Raw genomic sequence first — 9,433 nt, 5'->3', positions numbered from 1 at the left:
AAGTCTACCATATGCAAATGTGTCCTTCTACTTCCTTTTATAATAATTCTCTTTTTATACATATATCCTTTAAAATGCCCACTGGGCGTATATATAAATAAATAAGTAAGGCTCGTGTGTTTTTTAACTGGTATTACTAGAGTTTACGTAAGTACTGTATCAGGATATTTCAAATCTCAAAATAGATGATAATAATTAATGGCATTCGAGAGGGAAACCGTAAAGGTTTTCGTTCTATCAGAGCACTTACAGTTTTAAATCTTGCACGAGCACTAATGGGATCACTCGGGTATTGTTAAACTGAAGGTAAATAGGGAGCTAAAGGTGCGATCGAATATTTTATTTGATAATAATTATTGGGAATTCACGAACCAAATTATTGATTGGTTTACCCGTTAATTGAAAAACGATGTAGGTTGTACTGTAATCCGGGATAATTTTGCGGCTGCTTAGTATACTTTGCGCAAAATAGAATCGGGTTTTGGTCCTGTGGCTAGTACTGCGAATTCACTGATCAAAGGTCTGAGGTTAGCATCCCTTTCTACCACAGCTTGGTTCTTTTCTGATAGTGAGTTGTTTACAACTTGCCCCCAAAATTGAAATGTTTGAGTAAATCATAAAAATACAAATGTTTCTTTTTTATTAGAAAAAATAATTTAGGCTTTGTTGTAAATGTATTTTTTTATGATAATAAAATGATTTAGCTTCTTAGCTGCTTTTTTATCTACCCAAGCTTTTTTATCAAATTTACAGATGAATCTTTTTTTTTTTTTTTTTAATATTAGCGTTCTCATAATTTACCCAAATATTTCAATTTTGGTGGCCATTTTTAACGAGTTGTAAATAACTCACTATTAGAAAATGGAAATCAAGTTGTGGTAGAGTGGGGTTTGAACCTCGGACCTCTGGCCCGTGAGCCCGCAACACTAGCCACGGGACCACAACCCGATTCTTATCCTATTTTTTTAAACAGTCTCTACTAAGTATTGAATCTAAATGTATGGAGCTAATAAATCAAGTTATTTTATCATGTTGTTCTTGAAAAGATTAGAGGTGTAGAGTGAGGGGTATTTTATATTTAAACTAGGCACCAGTGTGGACTAAAATAGGTATTATTTATTTGGATATTTTTTTTGTTTTTTTAAAACTATTTATTGCTTTTTTAATTTCTCAGTTTATGTAATCCGGAACACAAACCATCATATTTTATTTGAATTTAATACAAAAGTTGATATTTTACTTTCGATTACGTTTATTTAATACATATACTCAAATTTAGCAATAGCAAAGCATTACCGGGTTCAACTTGCATTGTATAAAACAAGAACGCTATTCAAAAACAAGATATGCGACATAAATATAATTACAAAAAAAGATAAATATTTGATTTATGTTCACAAAATAACAAACTCAAATAATTAAAGAAATCGTGGATGCCTATATTTCTATGGTAACTTCTCAAAAAAGTGCACATTTCTATTACGGAGTCGGTTGAACGATGCGTTCAGCTATATTATTCAAGCGCGAAGCGGTATGAACAGATCACTAACAGCTAATATAAAATTAATTATGGACATTAATACAATATTCGTATGAGGGTACTACTTGCAAATACGGCAAATCCATCTTTCTTTATTTTAAGCTAATCACAAAAAAACTAATACAATACTTAACTTCAACTTTTTCAAACTACTTTTTTTTATAATCAGTAAATATTTTATACGTAAGCAGTGATGACATAAGCACGATTATGTCAAGAAGCAGTAGTGAAATAATTTATTTTATTTTATTCATTACCAACTTTGCAATACTCAAGTAGAGGTTGCCATTATTTGCAACAAAGCCGATAATTTAAAAGTCAAGTCTTACAAATTAAGCCGTATTTTTAACTGACAATGTTAAAATTATTGTAAAAAATTGTATTTTGAATTAGTTTCAATTAATATCTCACTTTTTTTAAGTTTTAAATTTTGCCGGATTTGCAAGTAGTACCCTCAATTGTGAATTTGGCCACTTAAACCAGCCAATGGAAGGTCAAAGGGCTCTATAAATGCCAAGACTTCCATATTTCCTTCTATAAAATGTTGAACATCTCTATTCATTTATTTGTTTAGATGGTTCATTTACAGATCAACTTAAATTGACTTATAAGTATAACACTAAGAGTAACTAGGAATTAGAATTTAATTGAAAATACCAAAAGTTAATTTATTAAAAAATGTACTAAGTACACAAATTAATAATCTTTTTCCCTAATATACAACTAGTAATTCGCTCGCAAAGGAGATATGTTACATATACAAGATATGGTCAAAGGCAGTGTTTCCCAGCTTTCTTTATGCCATACCCCACCATAGTCTTTTCAAAAGTCAGATGCCCAACCGGCATATTTTTAAAGTAAACAGCAGGTAAATTTTTAAATCATATTGTTTTATGTTTGCAAACATATAAACCTCTAATGAAATTAAATAAAACCTATTCTACATACATATATTATTACTGTAATGATTACAAAATACAAATTGAAAATGTAATTAAGTAGAATAAAATAAAAATGAAAACAATAAAAAACAATTGAAATTGAGTACAAACAACAAACACACACACATCTTGACGCCTAATTCATGATTAAATTCAGTTACGCTTGCTACAAACTAATTTGATGTCCGGATCTAATTTAGTTCATTTCAGTCTTAGGTCTCCTCTATACCTCTATTAGTTAAGTCCAATCGATTTCGTTTTTTAATGAGTAAACGCTTATGGCGCTAAAACCACATTCCACCAAATGAGATGAGGGAAAAGGTTATAATAATTTTCTGGCATGCAAAGTAATATTAAGATATTTTTTCTTAGTTTATTCGCAAATCCATGCTATTATTCCTACATCCTGCATAGTTTCTGTGTTTCTAGATAATTATTGAAATTGTAACGGGTTTCATTATATTTTAAGAACAATTTGGCGTATATTTCAATTTTGTTCATCTCAGACATTTTTTTGTATGACCGATGAGTATTCCCCTTTATATGTGGAATGCCGACGTGTCTCATCTCTGAAGCGCGGCGCTTTACCTCTGAGACCTTAAGCCCCACCATGGGAAACACTGGTCTAAGGTCTCTGCTGTACCTTGCTTGTAGTAAGTACAACAGGCTACCAGAGTCCTATAGAACGCCAAAAAATCACCGTATTCATTAAAAAAAATACTACTTGAAGAGGTACGAGTACGTGAAAGATGAAATTTTGTTTTAAGTTCCTCTTTTTCCTCGGATATTTCTTTCTTACAATATGTAAATATTTAATATTACTGTTTATTATGAATTGTTTAAATTTCTTTGTATACTATATGTACTTGCTTGCTATCTTATTTAAGTTTTATGTACAAATTATTACTTTTTACTATATTATAATAATTATTACAATACCATTATGTGAATATTATTCTGTCCCAAAATAAGTTTGTTGTAACTCCCGGGAGAATAAGAAAATTGTATCAATTAATAAAAGAAAATAGTAAAAAAATAATGTTTCCAGCTTCCTTAAAATGTGGTCGATATGCCAGGATTGAAATTATGTTAGAGAAGTTAAATCCCAGATATTAAAAAGAAAATTTGAAATGTTTATTGTGACATTTGCAACTGCCATTAAAGTTGCCAAATATGTATAATGGCAGCGGCAATTCCTGATAAATTTCTATAAGGGTTGCTAATTAGAATGCATGTCGTGTTGGTTTTATATTTTTGTGTAACAACTATGGTGAAGGTGTTTAGATAGTTTTGCATGATGGTTTAATTAGTGTGCTGACGAAGAGCCGGGGACGTCTTGAAACTGGTAGACATAAAAAAGTCGGTGAGTGGTTATTTACAAACATTAAATAACATTTAGTTAATTGTCTCTGTTGTATTAATTGTGTTTTTCCACAATACTAATAAAAATGTTTATGTGTTGATATGATTTATGTACATATACTCGTATACTGCCTACGTTCGGGCGAGTGAAGAGAACAGAAAGATATGCGTTTCAAATAAAAGAAAAGAAAAAACAACTTAACCTAGAAATTTTACTGATATTTATATCACAATCATCAAACGTGTAAAATAAATGTCATTAAAATCAAAAAACTAAATTTAATTCACTAAATGTTATTAAATATTTTATTTTAACCACTTACCGATTTATCTGTGTCTATCGGTTTCTAGACGTACCAACATGCAACCAACATGCAAAACCCAAAAAGGCAGTAGAATCTAGTAATCCACAAGTATTGGGACATTTTCATTTTTGTGAGTCCTTTTCTCGCTAGACTTCTTAACTAACAAACCAATTTAGAAGCAGACGTCTGAAGACCCCAGTTATAGTGTGATAAAAACAAATTATAATAAAATTTATTATCCAATTACATGAGTAATTAACTTGTTTAGCTTGTAATGTTTGTCTTTACGAATATAGATCTTAAGTAGAAAAAAAAATTGTCTGACGTATGTGAAATAATTGTGGGTAATTTGCACCTCGCGTGTCTCCTTTGTATTACTCTAGACACAAACAATCAAATCACAAAGAAATTATATATAATTTATAGTTTGTAGGTTGCACGTATTAAAAATTGTGGAATTAAAAATCTTTGTGATAAAAATTGTCGTTTTATTAAATATGAAACGTATTGAATTTAATACTATATTATTAATATTTCAAGAATAAACTTTATGGGCAAACATTTTGCCAAATGTTATTCAATATTTTTTTATAACCACTTACCGACTTTTCTATGTCTACCGGTTTTCAAGACGTATATAATATAACATGCAAAACCCTCTATACACCTTCACCAAAGTTGTTGCACAAAAATATAAAACCATAACGACATTCATTTTTATACGCACATGCACTGATTAGGACATACATGCACCGATTAAATTGTGAAAATAGTCTATGTTGTTTGAGAAATAGTTGAAAAAAAGGAAGAAGGGATGGAAGGAGCTTGAGTTTAATAGGGTTAGAATGACCATTACAATAGAACATCGTATAACGGGCTAAATTGAATGGCTGAAAATATATTTTTTTTAAGCTTTCTGAATGTGAAATATTTTCATATTATTTACTTTTAACCCTTTACTATTTGTAAGTTAATTTTAAGTACATGTTTTTTTATGATTTTCATGACTAAAATTGATTTTCTGACTCTTCCTTTTTTTCAAATATTTCTCAAACAACATAAAATATTTTCACAATTTAATCAGTGCATGTTAGTCCTAATCAGTTCATGTGCGTATTAAAATGAATGTCGAGATGGTTTTATATTTTTGTGCAACAACTTTGGTGAAGGTGTATAGAGGGTTTTGCATGTTATATTATATACGTCTTAAAAACCGGTAGACATAGAAAAGTCGGTAAGTGGTTATAAAAAAATATTGAATAACATTTGGTAAAATGTTTGCCCATAAAGTTTATTCTTGAAATATTAATAATATAGTATTAAATTCAATACGTTTCACATTTCATAAAACGACCATTTTTATTACAAAGATTTTTAATTCCACAATTTTTAATACGTGCAACCTACAAACTATAAATTATATATAATTTCTTTGTGATTTGATTGTTTGTGTCTAGAATAGTACACAGGAGACACGCGAGGTGCAAATTACCCACAATTATTTCATATACGTCATACAATTTTTTTTTCTACATAAGATCTAGATTTGCAAAGACAAACATTACGAGCCAAACAAGTTAATTACTCATGTAATTGTGTAATCAATTTTATTATAATTTGTTTTTATCATACTATAACAGGGGTCTTCAGACGTCTGCTTCTAAATTGGTTTGTTAGTTAAGAAGTCTAGCGAGAAAAGGACTCACAAAAATGAAAATGTCCTAATATTTGTGGATTACTAGATTCTACTGCCTTAAGAGTTTAACAAAATTACAACAGAGGCAGGTTTTTTTTAAAAAAGAGCATAAATAAGTCAAAATATTTAGCGTACATTTTTTGCCGGCGTTGTTCAAAAATAAAAATATTTTTTTTTGGTAACACGTCAAAAAATTGAAAAAATATGAATTTTTCAACAAAGATACAATGGTGAATGTTATACAGTGGGTAAAATGATCACTTTTAGAGGAAACGCGGTTTGACATTCTCTAAATAAACTAAGTCCTGTATTTTCTTCCACGGCCGCGATTACGATGAGAAGCTAAGGACGTCATACCTTCACCATGAAGGTTTAGTAGAAGATAAATTCTCTCGAGTGATTATGAAGATACACTACCGACCCCTCACCTTCAAATTTTGGGTAGGTACATCGATGTGTAACGAGGGGAAGCGAACGTCGCGGTATACATATCTACGCACTCAAGTGAAAAAGCTTCATTATGACGTCATTGTTAAAGATACATTCTCTCGAGCAATTGCAAAGATACGTTACCAATCCCCCCCATCAAGTTTTGATATAAGTACATTGGTTTGTCCCAACGGGTCTAGTATCTCTCGATACGCATATCTACGCATTGAAAGTGACAAAAAATTTCTTTCAGGGAGAAATTTTTCCTTAAATAACGAATTGTTAAAATTTTTAATCGTTTTGATTTTGACACTTTCTTTTTCAAGGGTCTATCGAAAATATGAAAGAGAAAAAAAGGAAATCTCAAAGTCGTATTGAATTTTGACATTACTGTCAGTTTTAAAAATGAACACCTAGATGCACAGACAATGTGGGCTAGATTCTGCACGATTAAGATATAAGAGTATGTAGGTTTAAAATGTTGCCACTATAAAATAATTAAGTCATTATATTTTTTCCATCGGTTTTACTATATTCCTAAGTGTACCTACATATCGAGACTTTGCAATTGCTCGGTCGATAAATATAGGCAATCGTTAAGCATACCGTCAGGTAATTGTCAAAAGTCATATAAAAACCATGTTTATGTAACAGAAATAATAAAAAAATTCAATAACAATAACGCAAATCACCAGTCCGGGTTATTAAGTTGGTTGAAAGGAAACCGATGTTTACTTTATCCCAAGTGTTAATCGTGTAGGCAAATAGGTACGTACATTATTATTGAAACAGAGTATACGCGGCGACACGTCAAGTGCGTACTGTGGGAATTTTAGACTGTGGTCCCGAAAACTGATTAGAAAGAATGTTTATAATAATACCATGTCTCCTAAAAAAATCTCGTGTGTAGAGAAAAGATGGGTTTATCGAATGACGTAAAAAAAGTTTGAAATAAGTGTATATAGAGGCCACTACAAGGAAGATAATATTGAAAACGGCTATGTTCGGGATCCGCAGTTGCGGCACGGCGCCGCGTATCGGCTATGCTCGGGACCCGCAGTGAAAGGATTAAGCGAGAGTTTTTTTTCTTGAATTTGGATTTATTGGAGTTTATAAACGCTTTAAGGTGGGCTTTTTTTTAGTACAAAAGCCTGTTTAAAATATAATTCACAACATTTTTTTATTTTTAATTAAGTAAAAAACGCGTACTAAATTTTCGAGGTCTTTCGTAGCTTAGATTCGATCCGCCGGTAGAACTAACCGAGGTAGAGAGAGATAGTACAGAAGTTTTGTGTACCGTCTCGAAATGTACAGATGAAGATAGCGTTCATAATCGCGGCACTGAATTATGGCACTAAAGCAGTTATTTTTACGCTCTATAGATATTTACCATTGGCGTGTCTGTTTTGTTTCTTTTAAAAATAGTTTATTATGGGACTAAGAACTAGGACCACCCGGAAACCTTTGAAAGCATCCAGTTTTATCAGCCGTCTTTGGACGTGCAGTAATCAAATATAAAATAACGGAAAAGGTACAGACAAATAAATTTTTATTCTCACACTCTTTTTTAAAAAAAACAACCACTCGGTTCAGTTTTGAGGTGCGGAAAATCGGTCAGCAAAACGCCAATTTCGTTGGTTTTATTAAACATAATAATTCCGACGTGCAGTTGCTTTTTTTCACAGTATCAAGGAGGTATTTGCGAGAAAGTGACGGGATAACGTGATAACTTGGCCATTTTATAGAGTATCAATCTTTATGTTCCTGATGGCTATCTCCGACAGCGTCAGCACAGACTGTTTTACCTCCCGGTTTCCAGAACCAACCTGCCTCTGGCCATGCCGATTGGAAGAGCAGTCAAGCAGCTGAACATTATCACTTTGGAGATCGACATCTTTCACATTAGTGAAACTATGTTTAAGAGGCAAATACTCTTGCTATTAGAGAGTATTATACCTTAATAATGTCGAACCATTGCTCAAGGGTTCTTGGTTTGATAAAAAGTTCCAATTTAACGTCTTAAATTCTTTGTCATTTGTTATGTTACTTTGTGAATAAATAATTTGAATTTGAATTTGAAATCAATGTTCATATATCTATTTATCAAAATCCTCAGTCACCGCCTATTCTCTTAACCAGACAATGACAGGTCGTAAAATATGTAAGTTTTCAGGGATTTTTTTTTATTGATGCACTACCAGATGGACAATGTGGATGCTTACACATAGGCAGAATGGTCAATGTTACACGGTGTTTAAAATAACCATTTAAACCAGCCAATGACAGGTCATCAGACATACAAATTTGCCTAGACGTCCAAGATCCCTCCTCAATTTTTTTTCATTTGTGTAGATCTTAAATAACTTTGTCATAAATTAATTTATAAACTTTGCCCATGATTAAAATACTTAAAACATTATAAGGAATCATTCCCTTAGTGATTTTTTTTAAAAACATGCAAATAAGTTACTTATACAACTATTTTGTAATGATCGCTGGCCAGTTGTAGTTCGTAGGCTGTTGTTTGTAAACCCGTACAATATAGCATCGCGCAGAATTATTATTATTTATTTATATATTTTTATCACGTTTTGCTGAAGGTAATCAATCTACTTAGGTTTATTTCCTGAAAAATTAAAACATTTTAGTAAATATTAGAAATCTAACAAGATACGGGTATGTACAATGCAAATATATGATGTAAAGCCAAATCTGTTAATTATTTTCGGACGTCGGAACGTATCAAATAAATTTGTTTGAAATATTCCGCGCGTCCTTCATTAATAAATAAAAAGTAAATAATAGTTATAAACACAATTACGTATTGAGTACGTGAAAACGCTTATATTTTCATTCGAATATGTTTATAAAAAAATATTGAACTATTTATTCACGTTAACTTTTAGTTTATTTACGTATTATAAACCTCGAATAGTTTTCAAAAACATAACCAAAAAATTCTGAATAACCTTATAAGAGAATTTATTTATTTTCATTGATCAGCATAAAACAAACTAAGACCTTAATTCTCTAATGACTCGTCATTGTTACCTCAATATACGATCTGGACTTTTTTGGTTTGGGTTTACAACAATTTAAACGAGCACTAAATAACAGTCCATATATTGTCTTAATGTCACTTGTGTTTGTCAATAATAAT

The 9,433-nt window shown here is 31.1% G+C and overlaps 2 long non-coding RNA genes across 2 annotated transcripts; both read left to right on the top strand.

Annotated features, from left to right (window-relative positions):
- The first annotated feature begins 760 nt into the window (after positions 1-760).
- LOC148276927 (uncharacterized) lies at positions 761-3,527 on the top strand. The gene is made up of 2 exons (XR_015823628.1): positions 761-1,821; positions 3,369-3,527. It is a non-coding gene; the product is annotated as an uncharacterized LOC148276927 (long non-coding RNA).
- A 2,407-nt stretch (positions 3,528-5,934) lies between these two features.
- On the top strand, positions 5,935-8,573 carry LOC148276926 (uncharacterized). The gene is made up of 2 exons (XR_015823629.1): positions 5,935-6,914; positions 7,340-8,573. It is a non-coding gene; the product is annotated as an uncharacterized LOC148276926 (long non-coding RNA).
- The last annotated feature ends 860 nt before the right edge of the window (positions 8,574-9,433 follow it).

The sequence above is a fragment of the Micrasema longulum genome, unplaced genomic scaffold (genome assembly GCF_059751315.1).
Source record: "Micrasema longulum isolate JH-2025_06_02 unplaced genomic scaffold, ASM5975131v1 h1tg001126l, whole genome shotgun sequence".
NCBI classification, from domain to species: domain Eukaryota; kingdom Metazoa; phylum Arthropoda; class Insecta; order Trichoptera; family Brachycentridae; genus Micrasema; species Micrasema longulum.
The sequence above is the reverse complement of the archived record's forward strand: the minus strand, read 5'-3'. Positions and strand labels throughout refer to the sequence as shown.